The sequence below is a fragment of the Amblyomma mixtum genome, chromosome 6 (genome assembly GCF_055824585.1).
Source record: "Amblyomma mixtum isolate Tamu chromosome 6, ASM5582458v1, whole genome shotgun sequence".
In the NCBI taxonomy this organism is placed as follows: Eukaryota; Metazoa; Arthropoda; class Arachnida; order Ixodida; family Ixodidae; genus Amblyomma; species Amblyomma mixtum.
In genome coordinates, this window is record NC_143017.1 from 71439256 (window position 1) to 71459590 (window position 20335).

At 51.5% G+C, this 20335-nt stretch overlaps 1 pseudogene across 1 annotated transcript; it reads right to left on the reverse strand.

The window, feature by feature from the left end:
* Nucleotides 1-4908: 4908 nt before the first annotated feature.
* On the reverse strand, nt 4909-17184 carry LOC149339349 (cullin-3 pseudogene; annotated as a pseudogene). The gene is made up of 2 exons (XR_016283507.1): nt 17110-17184; nt 4909-9086 (listed from the first exon to the last, which is right to left on the reverse strand). The product of XR_016283507.1 is annotated as a cullin-3 pseudogene (transcript).
* Nucleotides 17185-20335: the final 3151 nt, after the last annotated feature.

The following is a 20335-nucleotide window of genomic DNA, read 5'->3' on the forward strand; positions in this document are numbered from 1 at the left end:
AGGGTGTGGGTGAGAATGGGGGTGGGGGTGAAGGTGTTAAGTGCCCTGACTGCCACCTCCTGGACTTCGTTTTACCGCTTGCCACATTTTCGTCCTGCGACTTGTCGAGATTTTGAGAAGCAAAAAGTACACTTGGCTATGCACTATAACTTGGCGGTAAGGTACGCTGTTGGTAGGGCGAATCGCTTCTACTAAATCCGCGCCCAAAAAGTAGTTCACACTCCGCGAAAATTGTGGCGAGAGTGCCCGAACACTGAGCGCCTCACAGCTTCGACCATGATTTTCAATGCTACTACATCGTTTTATACCGCTCTTTATATTCGTTCAAACAATAACGGAGTTTCGAAGACAAATGATACGTGGTGGAGTAATATAGTTCGGCGGAAGCACTACTTCAGCAGCCTCCGCAGCGTTGCCTGCTATGTATGAAACGGAGTATATAGGTAGGAGGGTTAATTACCGTTGAAAGAGGAAGGTAGGCGAGAGCGGTGGCAGCCACGGGAATCGCGGCTTCTGCCACAGGGAACCACCCTGTTACCATAGCAGGAGGAGGAGGGTATAGCGAGAGCGGTACAATACGCAACCGCAAAGAGGAAAGCCTAACAGCTCTCGCCGAATCTCGCGTTACAAAAGGGGGGTTTAAGTTTGCAGAACCAATCTCTCATTTTTAAAGCAGTTTCATGTTACATGAATTGCCGCTTTATACGATTCTTTACCACGTTATCACATAACAACACGGAACAGTTTGAAAAGCTGTAGTGCACTTTGTTTTTACATTCCTGTCACTTATTTACACGGTAAAGAGAATTGGTTGGTTGGTTTATGGGATTTAACGTCCCAAAGCGACTAAGGCTATGAGAGACGCCGTAGTGGAGGTCTCCGGAAATTTCGACCACCTGCGGTTCTTTAACGTGCACTGACATCGCACAGTACACGGGCCTCGAATTTCTCCTCCAAAGAAATTCAACCGCCGCGGCCGGGATCGAACCCGCGCCTTTCGGGACAGCAGCCGAGCACCATAGCCACTGAGCCACCGCGGCGGCTGTAAAGAGAATTGTTTTTCATTTCAGACGTATACGTATAGACCAGATTTTTTTTACCCTCGCACGCAGGCTGCGGACGCGCGCCTACTCTGTACGCCAGTCGCCATCTGTCGGCGCGCGCGGCCCGAGGGACTGCGGGTCGCGCCGGCGCCGCGCATAGAACGCATGTTTACGTGTTCGATTCTGCCGTTTTGTGCTCCATCAGCTAACGTATGAGGGTGTGTGCTGTGCGTCACTACTCACATTTGCCCTCTTCCAGACAGTGCTGCGGTTATCTTGTGCGCAGTTACTCGTTAACGTGACATCCGAGGGTAGTCGACCAGGTAGTGTACCGACTGGAAACCGACACTTCGAAGCAGATTTCTGCGCTGTCGTGTCGTTTGTTGTCGCCTTTTATGTGCGATATCATCTATGATAATTTTATGCATCAGAATATAGATCTATTGATTTGACTCAGTGGGATAGTAACTGGATAGGCGAGCTGCAGACTGAAGGTTGTCCCGACGGAGCGCGTGTTTTCGATCACTAGTACGTGTTCGGCATCCTTGCGCTGAGCTTGCTCTTGTTCCCATTAAACACATTTCATGCACAGGATTGTAAGCACGACCGCTACCGAATCCAGCTGCTTTTTCCGCACACATGTCAGAGGTATCTGGGGGGTAAAGGTTTATCTATAGTATCTTGCTGCTGTTGGTATCTACCTTAGTTTGGTTTGGTTTATTAAGGTTTTACGTCACCAAAGCGACTCAGGCTATAAGGGACGCCGTAGTGAAGGACTCCGGAAATTTCTACCACCTGCGGTTCTTAACTACACAGCAGAAAAACAAAAACAAAAAAACTAAGCGAATTGGTGCATATTGAAGAATTAAAAAAAAAACAGCGCAGCGACGACGGACAAGCGCTTGTCCATCTTTATTCTGTCTTTTAACGTGCACTGACATCGCACAGTACACGGGCCTCTAGAATTTCGCCTCCATCGAAATTCGGCCGCCGCGGCCGGAATCGAACCCGCGTCTTTTGGGACGGAGCCGAGAGCCGTAACCACTGAGCCACCGCAGCGGTGCGGTATCTACCTTATTCATAGAAAAATATGCGCGATTTCATTATATTTCCACACTTAGCCAAACGGCTACGCAACGCTCTCACACGCGGCGAGAGCTCCTGAATAAAATAACGCGACTTCGGACCTCAGAATTAGTGAAAGCTGGATTAGCAGCTCATATGTATTCAAGCTTCGATAAATTAAGCGAAATACATTTTTATGCACCAGGTTGCATAAACCATGACAAAATTTGTTTTCTGTTGGCGCTGCGACTCAGTTGAGCTCACAGCGGTAATTTGTTGATAAACTGGCGCGGCGACAAGAAAGCCCTGTTTGTGGAAGGGGGGGTCTTTATGGCCGGCCAGCAGGAAGGAATAAGAGTGCAAGGGAATTGGAACTGCATGCTAGCCGTACACCTAATGCTTGATATTGAACAAAAAGTTTCGTTCGGTGGAGCACCAAGACGGAATTCGATATAAGCACGAGCGCGTTCTAAGCGCCGGCACAATTAACCTGAATGTCAAACTAAATGTCATTAAAACGCGTCAGTGTTATCGCTTTGATAACTTAAATACTTCCTGCAACACAGCCACGCAGCGGAAGTATGCTCGACAATGTTTTTTTAGCGCCCGAAGCGCGGCTATATGCAGGCGCGGCCGCGGAACTGCCGCAGCCCCGCAGTCCCCAACGAAACGCCCGCACCGCGGCGCGCCAGTCGGTGCAAAATGGCCGCGCCCAGGAGAGGCTCAAAAATCTGGTCTATACGCCGTATTCAGCACGGCTGAGCAGCCGAATAATGCGCGTGAGGTCCTCCACCCTTCGGTTATTTAACATGGCTAGGACGCCTGAGTTCTCTTAGTCCCCAATAATGGCCTTCACTTGGTTGGCTACCAGCTCCTGGTAGACCACTGGCTGGATAAGGCGCTCGGTGCTGGGGTCCAGGCAATGCTGTACCCGCTGTGACTCTTCGTTGATGCGCTGCTCCGCCATGTCGATGTAGTCGATCGGGTCACTCGAAATGTTCCTCGTAGAGCGATCTCGTTAATGATTTTCCCAGCATCTGGCGCGCGACCGACAGCCTGTCGACCACCTCGCCGGCTCATCGTTTGAAGCAGACACTCTTGCAGCTTGTCTCGTGTCTCCGTGGCGCGCTACCCCATCCCGGAAGAGCTCGAGGCTTTGAACGCTCCACATGTTGTTGTCTGGCACTTATATCTGCTCCAGGTACAAAACGATGCTTCCGATCTGCCTCATTCTTGACTGATGATCGTTCGCTCGATTCAGCGTTTGCAGGAAGGTGTCTTGAGCGGAGGCGAAGCCAGATGGACGAACCTTGTTCACCAGGCGGTCGGTCACGGCTTCGCGGTGTCCGCCGTGGAGCAGCGCCCCTTGATCCTGGACCAGCATGTCGTAAGCAATGTGGTATGTATCGTAGAAGCGCTGCCCCTTCTTGCCCTTCTCCAGGATGTCCAGGACGGCCCTCCGAGGGGGCTGCCAGAGGTTCTCTGTGCCGGAATGCGGAGACTCTATAAAAAACATCACTTTGGAGTCCTTCTTGTTGTTGTTGTCCTCTAAATAATGGCGCGTACCCACTGCGGGGGATTGGCCAAGAAGCAGGCGGCAACTGATAGGTGCACAAAATGTTAAACAAGAAAATAGTGGTGGTTAAAAATAAAATAATTATGATAAAAATAGCAATTATGAAATAAATGCAAGGTTCTCAGATGTGTAATTGAAATAGGCTAAACAAATGCTGTGAGATCGGCCGACGAAAGAGGCCATGGAGTCCAAACTTTCACTTTTTCTCACTTGGCTCTATTGCGCTGATGAAGATGATGATGTCCTCCGGCTTAATGGCACATAACCACGGCGGGGGATTGGCCAGGGTGCATAGCGGATACAAACGCACTCATGTATAAGGAGTGGAGCATTTGGACAATTTTGCGTCTTAGAGTAGAATCTGTAGAAAAAAAGTACAGGTTATTCTCTTCTTTCTCAAATTAACGGTCTAAGAAAAAGAGTGACAAAAATGGAAGAAAGAGAAGAAGGTTGTTGTTGTTGTTGTTGTTCACCTCATGGGATGGCGCATACCCACAGAGGGGGAAGAAGGTATTTGCGGGGTATTTGCGCTCAATGAAAAAGTTTTCTTTTTCATTCAAGCTTTGAGGTAATCGCTCTTTAGCCAGCTCAGCCAACGTAGCGCTCCACGAACAACTTCTAAAACAAAAGTGAAAGCAAAAACGCAGCTTTTCGTGAGCAGCATGAAAAATTCGCTCGAGGATACTGAAACACAGTGGATACCATCGAAATATACAAGGGTCACTGGATGGCACGCTACGCAGTGCACGAAGTAGCAACGGCGTATGCGCGCTTTCTGCATCGGGCCGTGGAAGCACGAAAACAGCGATATATGTAAAAGAAACTGTGGTGTTAGCCGGGGCGGCCGAGTGAAGGGGGCCGAGATTCAAGGCTGGTTGTGACAGAAGAGCGGGACGGAAGAGAGAGAGTTTATTGACAAGAGTACTTTAAGATTTGTAGGCTCGGATCACGCGCACAGGACGCGCACGTGCCAATGCATAAGTACACACAGATAAACAAGTATGAAGACAAGCAACAAACAATAAAACAAAAATGAGTAGCAACGGATGAACCAATGTGCATGGGCGTCCGGAAGGGGGGGCAAGGGGGGGCGGTTGCCCCCCCTTGGAATTACGGATATTATTTATGCCCTAGTAGAAAACAACTACAAACCTACCGCTTCCCCCATCCCCGGACATCGGGTGCACCCCCCTGGAAAAAGTTCTGCGGACGCCCTTGCCAATGTGTAGGAAAAAACGCGGACGCAGATGACGTCAAGATCCAAGGAACCAGCCACGGTTGGGTTGCCACTTGTATGTGTGTGACAAGTCCCGAAAATCCTTACCTATAAAAATTAGGGGCAGATTTAAATTTTACACGAAAAACCATATTGCCCTCATATTTTTTGACAAAGAGAGCTCAAGAAATGCATGATGCAAGTTGGAATGCCCTAGCCATCGCCCTCTCCGCTAAACCCATAGAGGGTTAAACACGCCCCTGCGAAAAATCTCAAAATTTTTAGACTTATGCACACAGGCCGTTTCAGCCAGCGACTAAGCGAAATAAAAAAGGGCCTGACAATGGATATTCGTTGAGTTTATTTTGGAACGAGAATTTGGTTGGCGGCGGAAGCGGACCCTTGCAACGAGCATCGTCCCTGTCATGGCACGTAGACGTACACCTCGGCGTTTTCAGGATCCCTTTCCAGGTATTCGCGCTCTATGAGGGCATCGATTCTTTTCTGAACGGCCTCGGGGTTAGGGGTGAACCTCGCGCTCAGCAAATCGGTGAGCTTCGTAAGAAGCTCGCTGAACGACAGCCGTTGTTCTGACTTCATGATCCTTACAATGGCGGCATCGGTTACAAACCGCCGATCTTCGTCCACGTTGCGCGTAGCACTCTCGCTTTCTTTCGAATCGACCCCTTTCTTGGCGGCCGTCTGTACTTTTACCTTGTTCAGGTCAGATGTGAAAGATTCGTTCACAGTTAACACGTGACCTGGCTCGAAATCGTTCGTCGGAGGTTCCTTGACGAGGATTCGCTGGGCGGCCTTGCCTACTGTTAACGACTCCAGGGCGTTCACTAGGTTCGTCTCGGGAATGCCCGTCTCGGAGGCAATGTCCTCGTACGCGATCTTGTCGCGGCTGTTAAACAGCATCAGCACGCACATCTGGTACGTCGACACTAGTATCATGTACGTTCGTGGCCCGCTCAGCTGAATGGGGAGCGCCGACGAAGGTGGCGGCTCTCCCGGCGGGTAAAACACCGCTCGCATGTCTACCCAGCCTAGCTGTGGCTGCAAATCCAGCCGTCGACCGTTGTGCTTAGCCAGGTAGAAGCGCCGAAAAGTCAGAAAAGCGCCGAGGGGAGCAGCGGGAATGTTGCATCGTTGAGTAGCCGCGCGGAAAGGCCAGAAGCCCGTTGTGAGCACGCGTACATCTAAGTCCAGTCCATGAAGTTCCAGTTTGCAGGAAGCCACGGCGTCCTTGAACTCGTTTGTAATGGTTCTGGATAGAGACAAGTCTCTCAACATGGCCTCAAACTTTGAGACGAACATAGCGCCGAACTCAGCCTTGAGCTTGTTGACCATGATTCTCTCAGCATCCTGCGACACGCTTTTGTTGAGCAACAGCCGCTTGCACAGGTTCTGTCTGTAGAAACCCTCGAAAAGGTCTTTCTCGTGCAGGAACCGGACGAAGACGATAATCTTGTCTAAGAGCTGCTTAATCTCTTGCTCAGTCATTCCGTTTATCTCTTTCCTCAGCATGTCGTCTGCAAACAAAGCCACATACTCGGGAGATTTGCGGGTCAGGCTGAGGATGTACTCAAAGTCGGCACTGATAATCTTCGTGACGAGGAACTCGTCATTGAAGCAGGTATTCAGAATATGCTCATAGTGATCCTTAAGATCAATCAGCTTCTTAACTAAGCACAGCGAGTCTGCTTTGTCGCCGTCCTCTGCCATGAGTGATCTGCCCAGCTCCCGCAGGTACTTGCTCACACACTCCGTGACTGCTTTGCTGCCGATCTCTTCACGGCTTAGCAGCCGGAAAATGCGTGTGAGGTCTCCCACCCTTTGGTTCTTCAACATGGCCACGACGCCTGAGTCTTCCTTCCCCACGATGGCGTTCACATGGTTCGCAACCAGCTCCTGGTAGACCACTTGTTGGATGAGACGCTCGGTGCCGGGGTCCAGCCAAAGCTTTGCTCGCTGTGACTCTTCATTCATGCGCTGCTCCGCCATGTCGATGTAGTCGATCGCGCTCTTTTCTGCCAACTCCTTCTGGCTCTCGAGACCATAGAATTTAGTCGAATCGGCCAAAAAAAGTCGCTCGAAGTGTTCCTCGTAGACCGACCTCGAATTGATGCCCAATTTTCTCAGCATCTGGCAGGCGTTTTTGACTGATAGCCTGTCGACCATCTCGCCCTCGCGATCTAGGTTTATCGTTTGCAGGAGACACTCTTGCAGCTTGGGTAGTATGTCTTCGTGGCACGCTACCTCGTCCCGGAAAAGAAGCACCCCAAGGTTGTAAATGCTGCGCACTTTGTACCGTGCAACGTGCACCTGCTCAAAGTACATAACGATGTTCCTGATCCGGTTCATTCTTGTCTGATGGTCGTTCCAGGCTTGATTTAGAGTCCGTAGGAAGGCGTCGTGAGGGGAGGCGAGGACGCCTGGCCGAACGTTGTTCACCAGGTGGTCGGTCACGACTTCACGCAGTCCGTCGTGGAGCAGCGCCCCTTGTCCCTGGACCACCATGGCGTAGGCACTGTGGTATAGATCGCAGAAGTGTTGCCTGCTGTCACCTTTCTCCAGGATGTCCCGGATGGCCCCCCGCAGAGCCTGCCAGAGGGTCACGGTGCCGCCTTCTCCCATCGTATATGCGAAGGCTCTGGAATCCGCACCACCTTGGCGTCGTCCTTCGCGAAGAGCGAGGCCAAGGCGTCCGCCCCTAACACGCTCGAACTATCTTCTCGAGGCAACTGCACGTCTTCATTTTCTTTTATGCATGTCCGTGCTCGCAATAAGTGCAGGTTGTTTTTTCGAAGGAGTAATTTGTTATGTGGGCAACCGCGGGTGGGCACAACTAGGAGACAGTGCCCACGGTGGGAGAGACGTGTTTTATTTTTTTGTCTTGGCTCCGCCGCACCGCGAGGCAAGGCCGGGGGTCCCTTTAAAAGAGGACAGCCGTTCTCTTCTTCTAATCTTTTCTTTCATGTCTCTTTCAACTCTCCTTTGTCTGCACGTGGCAGCGGTTGTGGCTCAGCTCGAGCCAGTGGGCAAGCTCGTGCACTTTCCGTTCTTCCGTCAGTCACATCACCACCACGATCATTGAGCCAGTGCTGCGGTGTCAGTTGTTTGGTTTTATGGGGATCTTACGTTCTAAAGCGGCTTAGGCTATGAGGGACGCTATAGTGGAGGGCTTCGGATATTTCGACCACCTCAGGTTCTTTAACGTGCACTGATATCGTACAGTATACCGCCCTCAAGAGTTTCACCTCCATCGAAATGCGACAGCCGCGGCCTGGATCGAACACACGTCTGTCGCCTCGGTCACCTTGTATACCGCCCTCCACACCGCAAAACCTCTCGGTATCGCAAGATTCCGTGGCGTCAGCTTCGCAGACTCACATTTTTCGCACCCCTACCTTCCGCCACCTCATCCAACCAGCTATCTAACCCTCCTCAGCATGTAATTCATGTCCGGCCAGAGAAAAAGAAAGAATAAACTTTATTTGAGTCTTTGAAGAGGAAGGCTCTCTTCTGGCGCAGGTGGGCTACTGTCGCTTGGTGGCCTTGATCTTTTGGATCTCGGCGACCTGGTCAGCTCACTCTGTGAGCAACTTTTGTTGCCACAGGTGCAAGCTGCGCAGCGCGGTCTCCCAATGCTCCTCTGTGGTTATTCGGCTTAAAGAGTTCTTGCTGCAGGCCCACATGATGTGTTAACAGGACACAGCAACGTACAACACAGGCACTGACTCAAAACTGTGTCCTGTGTTTGCGCTGTTCCCTTTTAACAATGTTCAACCAACTAGCCCGCAACAGCAGCCTCGTGAACCATGCGATGTGGTTGAGGTTAGTATACTCTCCGCAGCTTTTGCATTCTGCAGAGTATATATCTGGGTAAATTTTGGCTAGTATTGCGGTGCGTGAATGTGTGTTTGAAGCTGCCTGAGAGTGGTTGCTTGCTCTTGCGTGGTGAGCGTGGGGTTGGGAGGGAGATATTCCATTCTGCTTTTTTGATAGAAAGTCGTGATTTCACTAAAAGTGTGTAGATGGTCCCTCGCTGATCTGGCCCCGTGGTTTTGGATTGCGCCTGGTCCTGCCCGGATAGTTAGTAGCACTCAGGCCTCCCAGGAAACGAAAAGGTCTGCCCGACCAGAGCCAACCTTGACCACGTCATGTAGGCTGTGATCGACACCTGCAACCCAAATACCTGAATATTAATTCAAAGGAGCGGTGGATCTCCTGCGCAGCTCAGCGCCTGGTGTCCAGGACAAGAACCTGGATTTGGCTGAGAGGGTAGCAGAGGACTACCCAGCCTATAGAGCCTCTCTCCCTCCACCGCTGCCCCCTTCCCTTTTGAGGTAAATAAAGCTCTCACTCACTCTTTGGTTTGGTTATGGGGGTTTAACGTCCCAAAGCGACTGTGGCTATGAGAGACGCCGTAGTAAAGGGCTCCAAAAATTTCGACCACCTGGGGTTCTTTAACGTGCACTGACATCGCGCAGTACACGGGCCTCTAGAATGTCGCCTCAATCGAGATTCGATCGCCGCGGCCGGGATCGAAACCGCGTCTTTCGGGTCAGCATTCGAGCGCCATAACCACTGAGCCACCGCGGCGGCTTCTCACTCTTTCGAGCTCACTCGAGTCAGCAGCTGAGCACCATAACCACTGAGCCACCGGGGCGGCTGTGGTAGTGTGTTTGGTGTGCGGACGTATGTGATCCGGGCTTGTGCAGAGTGCGTACGCGTCTTACTATGATAGCTGTCCTGAATTAAAAAAAAATACAGTATAGTGGCCTGAGGATTTAGCGGAACAGCACGGTGTACCAAGATGACCCAGCAGAACGGCGACAGCGTTTTGCAACCATGGCGTCGGCACCTACCTTAGGAACTTATGAAGCGTTGGACCCCAGGACCGGTGCGGCTTGGCCTTTGTGCTTCGAAAGGCTAGAGCTATACTGAGTTGCTAATGGCATCACATAAAGTGAGCAGAAGCGGGGTGTGCTCTGAACGGGTTATGGCGCAGCAACCTAACCCTTTCTTTGTGCTCACCGACGCTGCCTTCAGAGACGCGCTACGACGACACCGTGTCCAAGGTGAGGAGGAGGATAAACTTTATTTTCGTCGACAGATGTATCTGACGGTGTGGGGTTAGAGCCCCATCAAGTGGCCATGAGCCCGTGGCGTTCGGCGACTTCTAGGGCTCTTGTCACAACCCGGATCTGTGTGTCCGAGTCGGAGCTGAGCAATGCGGCCTCCCACTGGTCTGGATTCGAGAGCTGCAAGCCTCTAGGGGGGTAGTCCCGAGGGCAAGCCCACAGTATGTGGGATAGAGTGGCATGTTGGCCACACATTTGACAGGAAGGGGAGTAGACCCCAGGGTATATGCGGGCATATATCGCGGGGTTGGGGAAGGTGTTCGTTTGGAGTTGCCTCCACGCAACTTCTTGGGGTTTGGTGAGAGAACTATGTGCGGGGGGATATAGAAGTCTACCTAAGCGGTAGTGCATGGTTATGTCATGAAATGTGACCATACGATCTCTCGCCGTCCGCAGGACGGGCGACACCACAACCCGGTCGACGAATCCTCGGGCATAATTGTGGGCCGCCTCGTTGCCTGGATTCGACGAGTGCGCAGGGACCCAGATCAATTGGATCGGGCGGAGTTGAAGTTTGGTGGAGTGGAGGAGAGAGAGGGTGACAGGGGAGACCCGGCCTTTGGCGAAACTACGAATCGCCGATTTAGAGTCGCTGAAGATGGTTTCTGCAGAGGTGGAGACCATCGCCAAGGCTATGGCCGCCTCCTCGGCCTCTTCAGGCGATCTGACGGGAATGGAGCACGCAACTAGCGGCCGTCCACAGTAGTTTACAACCGCGAGCGAAAAAGCTTCGCGGTCGGGGTATTCAGCGGCGTCGACATAGACTGCTGTCTGATCTGTTAAATATTTTTTGTGCTGAGACTTAGCCCTGTGCTTGCGGCGAGCGACATGATACTCTGGGTGCACATTTTTAGGAAGAGGGGTAACGATAAGGTTACTGTGGATATGGTGTGGAAGCTGGACCCTGTCGGGTGCGGTTGTTTCGAAGCGTATTCCAAGCTTGTCGAGTATGTGACGTCCCGTGGAGGTGTGAGTGAGACGCTCGTACTGAGAAGTGAGATGAGCTTCCGAGAGCTCCATCACAGTGTTGTAGACCCCTAATGCCAGTAGTTTATACGTGGGGGTCCGGTGGGGGAGATGAAGAGCCGCCTTGTAAGCCTGTCGAATAAGGCAGTCAACGCGGTCCTGTTCCTGGCAGCTAATGTAGAGGTAAGGGACGGTATATGTGAGGCGACTGATAACAAACGCCTGAACAAGACGTCGGAGGTCAGCCTCTCGCATGCCTCTATGTTTATTAGCAATGCGACGAATTAGACGAATGGTCTGCGATACAGAGACTGTAAGTTTAGCTAGAGTGTCGGTGTTTTTCCGATTGCTCTGGATGAGGAGCCCCAATACCCTAATGGTGGATACTTCGCGTATGGGCTGACCACTAGCAGTAATGCAGATGGGAGGATGGCCGTGGAGGCCGGGTTGACCTCGGATGAGCAGCAGCTCGGATTTCTGAGGGGAGCACGAGAGGTCGGCTGCGGCTACATGGCGCTCAATGACATCGACCGCTTGTTGAAGTGCGGATTCGACCTCAGCATCGTTGCCTGTTGAAACCCAGAGGGTAATGTCGTCTGCGTATAAGGTATGGGATAGCCGGGGGATAGCGTCTAATTTAGAAGGTAGCGTGAGCAAGGCGACATTGAAAAGAAATGGGGAGAGAACGGATCCCTGGGGGGTGCCATTGCTACCGAGGTTTATAGGGTCTGAGAGGAGAGAGCCAAAGCTAAGTTCAGCTGTACGACCAGAGAGGAAAGTACGTATATGCTCGTAGGTACGGTGACCAGGATTTAATAGGGAGAGGTTAGTGAGAATAGCTCGGTGCGAGACGCTGTCAAATGCTTTAGTTAAATCAAGCCCTAGAATAGCCTTTGTGCCCGCTCTGGTAGAGGGGCACAGTATCTCTCGCGAGAGCTGGAGCATAATGTCTTGCGTAGAGAGATTTGAGCGGAAGCCAAACATGGTGCGAGGTAGGAGATGGTTATCTTCAACGTAATTATTGAGACGGTTGAGAATGACGTGCTCCATCAGTTTCCCAGCACAGGAAGTTAGGGAGATGGGGCGGAGGTTTTCGAGAGCTAGTTGTTTGCCTGGCTTCGGTATGAAAGTCACGCGTGCATGTTTCCATGCTGCGGGGATTTTACCCTCTCTCCAGCAATCATTCATAGAGGCAGTGAGGGCCTCAATGGACAGGTCATCTAAATTACGGAGAGTTTTGTTGGAAATGCCGTCCGGTCCCGGGGCAGAGTTAGGACGGAGCTGAGTGAGAGCGAATCTTACCTCAGCTTCCGAAATCTCCTGATCGAGGGCAGGGTTGGCACCGCCCATGTAGGGGGGGGAGAGGGTCCGGGGAAGTAGTATTGTGATAGCGTACACGAAGTTCATCGAGAAGATCCTGGTCTGAGCCGGGGTGTTGATGGACTATGCGGGAAATGGTGTCTCGTTTGGATGTTTTGCAACCGTCTGGGTCTAAAAGGTAACGGAGAAGGTGCCAGGTGCGAGTTAGCCCGAGCTGTCCACGCAAGGTGAAGACACACTTCAAACCAAAACTGTCCGTCATATAGTTCAACAGTTCGAGTTCGGGAGCTTAACTTCGCCGACTGTACGAACACTGCGATTTTGGCTCGGGGCGACACGCTGCAAGGCAGGTTGGTCTCGGGTATCCGCTTGCTTACTTTACTCTCGGTTACGGGAGAGGCAGACATTTTTTTCGTCTCGGTAAGTAGCTGTCGCTGTAGAGCGACAGCTACTTACCGAGACGAAAAAAATGTCTGCCTCTCCCGTAACCGAGAGTAAAGCAAGCAAGCAATGCAGGACGATGCAGAAGCGTACGCGGACACGACGAGACGCAAGACTGCAGCGCGTTCGAAACTGTCTAAAGTGCGTAGAGGCTAAAGCGTTTTCCTCACTTTTCCTATGATGATGATGATGATGATAACAACTTTTATTTCCACCGATGTAGGAGGCCCCCTACTCCCCGTCCCTGGCACGCAGGCCTAGGGGACGGGGGACGGGACCTCCGCGACTAAAGACTGGCGAATATACATTGTCTCTTCGCGGCTTCAGCCGCCAGGCGGACAGCTCGTTTCTGGTCGGCGGGGACCTCGCTTCGCAGAAGGGCCTCCCAGGCTTCTCTACTCTTAATATTGTCCTCAGCACCCGGGGATCCAGGGCATTGCCAAATTATATGATCGAGGGTCCCCTCGCTCCGCAGGTCTTACATTTGTCACCTTTTTTATCGTCTAACGTGGTTTGAAATAACCAGACAGGGTTAACGAAATTTCCGGCCTGTAATCGTCGCCAGGCGATGGCCTCTGTATTGGTTAAGTTTGGACCTGGTGGTGGCATTAGACGCCTGCCTAACCTGTAGTGCACGGCGATTTCTGCGTACGTTTGCAAACGTTCGTCCATCCCCTGGGGGTCGGGCGGCTCTACAGTTACCCGGAAGTAGAGATCTCGGGCTAACATGTGGGCCGCCTCGTTACCGGGGACGGATGTGTGTGCTGGGACCCAAATTAAGGTGATCTTGCGATCAATTTTGGCTGCGGACAGAATTCGAGCTGTTTCTGGCGAGACCCTGCCCTTTCCGATGTTGCAGATTGCTGTTTTGCTGTAACTAAGAATCAAACTAGCCTTGGTTCCGGCGCAAGCAAGCGCTATTGCGACCTCCTCGGCCGTATCTATGTTTCTACTCCTAATGGAGGCGGCAGCGATTGGTGCCCCTCAGCCGTCGACTACTGAGGCGACCGCCGCCCCCGACCTGCCACTCGCTGCGTCCACGTAGGCAACCTCATCTGCCCTGAAATTTCCGGCCCTTTTAACCAGCGCCTCCGCCCTCTTCTCCCGTCTTTCCCGGTGATGTTCTGGGTGCATGTTGCGGGGGAGGGGGGAACGATGATATTCTCGCGACATTGTGGCGGTAGGGCGACCTTGTCGCATAGGCCCCTATCTACTTTTCGGCCGACCCAATCTAAGATGGTCCGGCCCGTATTCGTTGTACTCAGTCTTTCGAGCTGGGCGATTCGCACCGCCTCGGCGAGTTCAATCCAAGTATTATGCACCCCCATTTCCAACAGGCGGTCTGTAGAGGTGGAGATAGGTAGGCCCAGCGCCCTCTTGACGCAACGCCGAATAATTGCGTCGATCTTCTCTCTCTCGTTTACCCTAATATCGAGGAATGGCGTGGCATAGCATATTCGGCTAATAATATACGCCTGCGTCAGTTTCAAGAGGCTACTTTCTTTGAGGCCCCTGCCCTTCAGCGCGACCCTCCTGAAGATCCCTGTTACTTGCGCAGCGTAGTTGCTGAGCTTCTTGATCGTTCCTTCATTGTAACCGTCCTCTTGGATAAAAAGTCCGAGGATCCTGATGTGATTAACTTTCGGTACAGGTTTGCCCTCTACCCTAATTTCAAAATTCCAGTCGCGCTTGCACCGGAGCGCTTTCGGATTGTAAACAAAAAGTTCTGACTTCTGCGGCGAACACACAAGGCCCCTTTCGGCCGCGTAGGATACTACAGTGTCTGCCGCTGCCTGCAGCCGCTCTTCTATGCTACCGTCACTACCACTGTTCAACCATATGTTGATGTCATCTGCGTACAAGCTAAATTTTATGCCGTCTATATTCCTGAGTGCGGCGGGAAGGCCCCTCATTGCCACGTTAAAAAGGAAGGGGGAGAGCACCGATCCCTGTGGCGTTCCCTTACTTCCCAGGTAAACCTTCGGGAAATCTAAGTCCTGAAATTTTAGTTGTATCGTCCTGTGCGACAGGAAATCCTTGATGTAATTATACGTCCTTTCGCCGACACCTATGTCCTGAAGCCCCGTAAGGACGGCCGCATGCTTAACATTGTCGAAGGCTTTGGTTAGATCTAAACCTAAAACCACCTTCGCGTCTTTGGATCTCGAATTTATAATGTCATGTTGCAAGTGAAGCATCACGTCCTGCGTACACAAGCCCGGCCGGAACCCGACCATCTCGTGCGGCCACAGGTCGTTGTGCTCCATGAAGCGTGTCAGTCTAGCCTGGATGACGCGTTCCATAAGCTTTCCTACGCACGAGGTTAGGGAAATTGGTCTGAGATTTTCTAATCCGGGCGGTTTACCCGGCTTAGGGATTAGCACCACGTTTGCAGTTTTCCATTGCTGAGGGAGACGGCCGCTACTCCATACCTCCTGCATGTATTTCGTCAGCGCCGTTATGGACATGTCGTCCAGATTCCTTAATAATTTGTTCGTTACCCCGTCTGGGCCGGGGGCCGATCGCGTCTTTAAAGTCAAAATTTCGGCCCTAACCTCCGCCTCTGTTATGGGCGCATCGAGAGTCTCGTTAGGAGGGCCCTTGTACTGCGGGAGGGGGTGGGATTCTGTTTCGCCGATGTAGGTGTTTACTAATTTTGCCACGAGTTCCGCGTCCGTCCCCTCGAACGCGTGCCTGGCCTTCACCAATCTAGTGCCCGATTGTGTTTTTGAGCTATCAGGGTCCAGGAGATGTCGCAGCAGGCCCCACGTCTTGGAAAGGCTCATATTGCCTTCCATTTCATCACATCTACTACACCAGTTTTGCTCAGAAAGTTTAATTGCGTATTCCTCAATTTCCTTATTATGCCTGGCTATTCTTCGCCTCAAATTTCTGTTCCATCTCTGTGTGCGGAGACGCTTTTCCATGCCTCGTTTAGCTTCCCACATGTGCAAGAGTTTGCTGTCGGCGGTTGTCGGTGCGTCTTCCTCCTGTAGGGTCGTGGTAGCGGCCTTAACTTGGCGCATGAGGGCTTCCACCCATTCGTCGATATCCTGGATGTTCTGCTCTACGTCGGAGCTTTCTCTGAGTTGTCTGAATTTATCCCACTGAGTTACACTGGGTTTTCTGCTGCTTCTTACTTTGGCTCCCCGTTTAAGGGTTACTGCGAGGACGTAGTGGTCGCTCCCAAAGTTGATGTCGGTGTTTCTCCAGGTAATCTCTGCAACGTTTCTGGTGAAGGTTAGATCTGGGGTAGTGTCGACGCTCACGCTGTTTCCCACCCTGGTCGGACAGCCCGGGTCCGTTTGCAGTGTGAGGCCCAATTCGCGAAAGTCTTCCCACAGCTGCCTTCCCTTCGAGTCGTGCCTATTGTATCCCCACTCTTGATGGGCCGCGTTAAAGTCCCCTACAATTATCAGCGGGTTTGTTCCTGCCGCCTTGATGGCTTTGCGAAAGAGGGCCCTGAACCTAACTTTACGCTGCTTGGGGGTGCTGTAAATGTTTAATAGGAAAATACTGGGCTCCACCTTCCTACCCGTGAGAATTTCAACGAGAACCGCCTCAATGTCACGAGAACTGATTTCGTGTGCGATTGCCGCTACGTTCCTTTTGACGAATGTAGTAACCCGAGATTTTTCTCCGCGGTCGCTAGCGAACGCTTGATATCCGGTTAGTTTAACCGCGCCCTTGCCCGTTTCTTGCAGCGCTATGGCTAAAGGTTTCTCATTTTCCTGCTCGAGGTACTGTTGCACGAGCGCTCGCTTACGCGGGAACCCTCGGCAGTTCCACTGCCACACAGTCGAATCACTCTTTGATAGAGTTCTGGCCATATTCGGATTGGTGAAGTACTGGCTGCGTCCCCGTGAGAGCGCTAGAGGCTGCGTTCCCGGCAGCAACTGTAAGTTGTTCCTGAATCTTATTTAGGAGACCCATAATTTCGATCATGCCAGTCTCGATCCTCTCGAATCTCGCCTGGTACTTCGCGTCTAACCTTTGTTCCAATGCCACAATCGGATCTGTCTCCCCACCCCTCCGTTTCTGCGGGGGAGGTCTAATCGGCTCAGTGACCATCTTTTCCTCCTCCGTCGCCGGCGGCGCGTGTGGTGTGAGTACGTTTGACGCCGGAGGTGGGGGAGCCGACTTAGCTACTTGTCCTGAAGGAAACGCTTGCTGAGACGGGAGGGACCCCGCGCATGTTTGTGGTTGAGGTCGGTGAAGGTCCTGAGTGAGTTTTTTAATGATCTTCTTAAGTTCACCGACTTCCTTTTTCAAATTTTCTATTTCTCTATCTTTCTCATCTTTCGCCTGGGAGGCCGCGCTGCTGAAACTTACGATTTTACGGTCCCCGCTCGGGCTTCTCTTCCGGGGGGCCGACGGGTTCCTCGCGTCCCTGGAGCTGGAACTGGCCCTGGCTCCGGACCTGGATCCGGATCGTCCTCTGCCACGGGAGCTCGAACTGGAACTGGCCCTGGCTCCGGACCTGGATGCGGATCGCCTTCTGCCACGGGAGCTCGAACGGCCTCTAGGAGGTGGCGTAGGCCCTCTGGATCCGGAGCGCCCTCTGCTGTTGGAGCGCGAGCTGTCCCGACGATGGTGCTTTCCGGGGTTCCCGCCCATGGTCTCTTGCAGGCTCGGGAAATCTTCGGCACGGAAACCCTCGTAGTTGTTGCCGCGCTTGTCTCTGGGGCGATCTTGAAGGGTGGAATTCCCCTCCAATTTTTGCTGGGTCCCGTGTTTTGGCGAACTGTTGTTGTTGTTGTTGTCCTCTAGAAAATGGCGCATACCCACTGCGGGGGATTGGCCAAGACACAGGCGGCAACTGATAGGTGTACAAAATGTTAAACAAGAAAATAATGGTGGGGAAAAATAAAATAATCATGATAATAATAGCAATTAGGAAATAAATTAAAGGATCTCAGATGTGTAATTGAAATAGGTTAAACAAATGCTGTGAGATCGGTGACTGAAATAGAGAACGGGGCTAAATATTCCACGTTTCAGAAAGCTTTCATTCTAGAGAAATATTGATCATGAGAAAGAGCAGAGCTTAAGACGGCAGCCGTTTAGTGTCTGTAAGGAAGTTTTGCATGGCGGAGAGCACATTCCAGTTGCTGTGCCCAAGGGAGGAAGCCCCAAGAGACAGAGCAACCCCAGCTGACAGACTTAGACCAAGCTGTCGTAACGGAAGCTCCAGCAGGCGGCTCCGTAAAGAGGAGAAACGGCGGCAGGTCAACAAGAAATGATCTATCGTTTCGGGTTCTCCGCAGAACGGGCACAATGGGGAGACCGCCAGACCAGATCTATAAAGGTAGAAGTTTAAAAGAGGCACGCGACAACGTAGACGCGTGAAGGAAACCTCAAGCTTGCGTGATCGCCATCCTTTACTGCACCACGGGTAAAGGAGATGCCGGAATTCGGGAGAGGAGGTCAGAGCTGATGCTGCGAATTCTTTCAAGAGCAGATACCTGCGAAACCTGGCCGCGGTAATATATGCGCTGGGTGGAAGCACAGATACGACTGGGCCTTTAAGAGATGCCTTCGCCAGGGTATCAGCAACCTCATTCAAATGGATTCCTCTGTGCCCAGGCACCCAGACCAACCGTAATGAACACACGTGGGGTGGAACCAAGCATTTGAGTAACCGAAGTGCCTGAGATGTTGTAGGCGCGGTGAGAGAGGAACACAACGATAATGAATCTGTCATAATTATGACAGAAGACAAGGAGCTGTTTAATTTGCGCAACGCTAAGACTACTGCTAGAAATTCGGCCAAATAAATAGGGGTGTAATCGGGAAGGCGGAGTGAGAATGACCAGTCAAGGGAGATGGAGAAAATGCCAACACCGGCCTTTTCTTCACACTGTGAGGCGTCTGTCGCTATGAGCACATGAGATTTAAAGCACAGCAGGTAATCCTGCAATAAACCGCTGAGCAAATGAAAAGGCATTAACTTTGCATGTTTTGGAAAGATGTCATCAAAGACAATTTCAATAGATGAGTTGGCGCATACCGGACGGATGTCCGAAATGCGGACGTTTAAGGGGTCCAGGAGGGATTGCACCAAACATATCTGAGGGGTACGGAAACGAGACCAGGTTTCGTTGAAAAATAGCCTAGGCTGACGAAGGAAGATCAAATTGGAGGCATGGAGCGAAGAATCGCACATCCTTACGAACGTTTTCACCGTTAAGAGCCGAAATCTAGAAGTCAATGATGGAGTACGCGCTTCCAGGTACAAAACGGAATTCGCCACAAATTTTGGAAGGCCCAAACAAAGGCGCAACGCCTCCCGCTCCAAGAGAATCAAGGGGCGAAGTTTATACGCTGGTGCACCAGAGAATAAAACACAGCCGAACTCTAAGACTGGACGGACGTACATTCTATAAATCATAAGAAGTGAGTGCCTTCTCATGCCAGAACGAACACTGCTCAGCCTGCGCAGCATACCGACTGTTCGGACTCCTTTCACAGTGATCTGCTCGATATGGGCCGCCCAGGAAAGAGAAGGATCATAAATTACTCCGAGGTATTTGACACTTTGCACTTGAGGAATTACATGGTTCCGGTAAACAATAGAGATATTAACTGGACGAGAGAGCGGAAAAACCAATAAAGCACATTTATTGACATTAAGGGACAGATTAATGTCTCCTAACCATTGGTCTAGGACATTGAGGTAGGACTGTAAGGACTGGTACAAAGAGGAAATGTCGTTCTCTGAAGCAAAAAAGGCGATGTCATCAGCATACACATAGGTGGACACCTGAGGACTGCAGGGAATACTGCTGAGTAAGATGTTAAAAAGTACAGGGGAGAGGACCGCCCCTTGGGGCACTCCTCTCGATTGTCGAAATTTGCTTGATGAAACACCGTTCTGAAAGCAGTAAAATTCCCTGTCAGCAAGGAATTCAGCAACCCAAGCCACAAAGTATCTCGGAAGTCCTACTGCCTGCAGTCTTTGCAAGAGCGTCCTGTGCTCAACGCTGTCATAGGCTTTAGATACATCTAAAGTAACAAGCGCTGCGTATTGGTTTCGGCGCCGAGCTAACTGTATGCGGCTCTCCAGATCGGTATGGGCACACCATATAGAGCATCCTGGTCTGAAACCAATCTGGCAAGGGTTCAACAACCCAGCCTCTGAAATAACAGACGTTATTCTACCATGCAACACCCTCTCAATTAACTTAACGAGATTCGAAGTTAAAGAAATTGGCCTTATATTGTCTAACACATAACCATCTCCCTGCTTTTTAAGCAACGGGATAATCTTTGCTAAACGCCACTCATTTGGAATCCATGGCCCCTTAAGAGAGTAATTTATAAGCGCCAGTAAGTCGGTGGGAGATTCCTCGAACAAAATTTTAATCATAGAAGAAGTCACACCATCAGGGCCAGGGGCCGCGGGAGGAAGGCGGGATACAGTGTTCGAGAGCTCAGTGATGGTGACCTCCTCGAAATCGTCCAAAGTGGCAAGAAATCTCTGAGGAGAAGGAAGAAGAGCCGTAAACCGGCGCTCAAGACCTCTGCCTATCTCTTCCAGGGACTGTGCAAGTTCAGC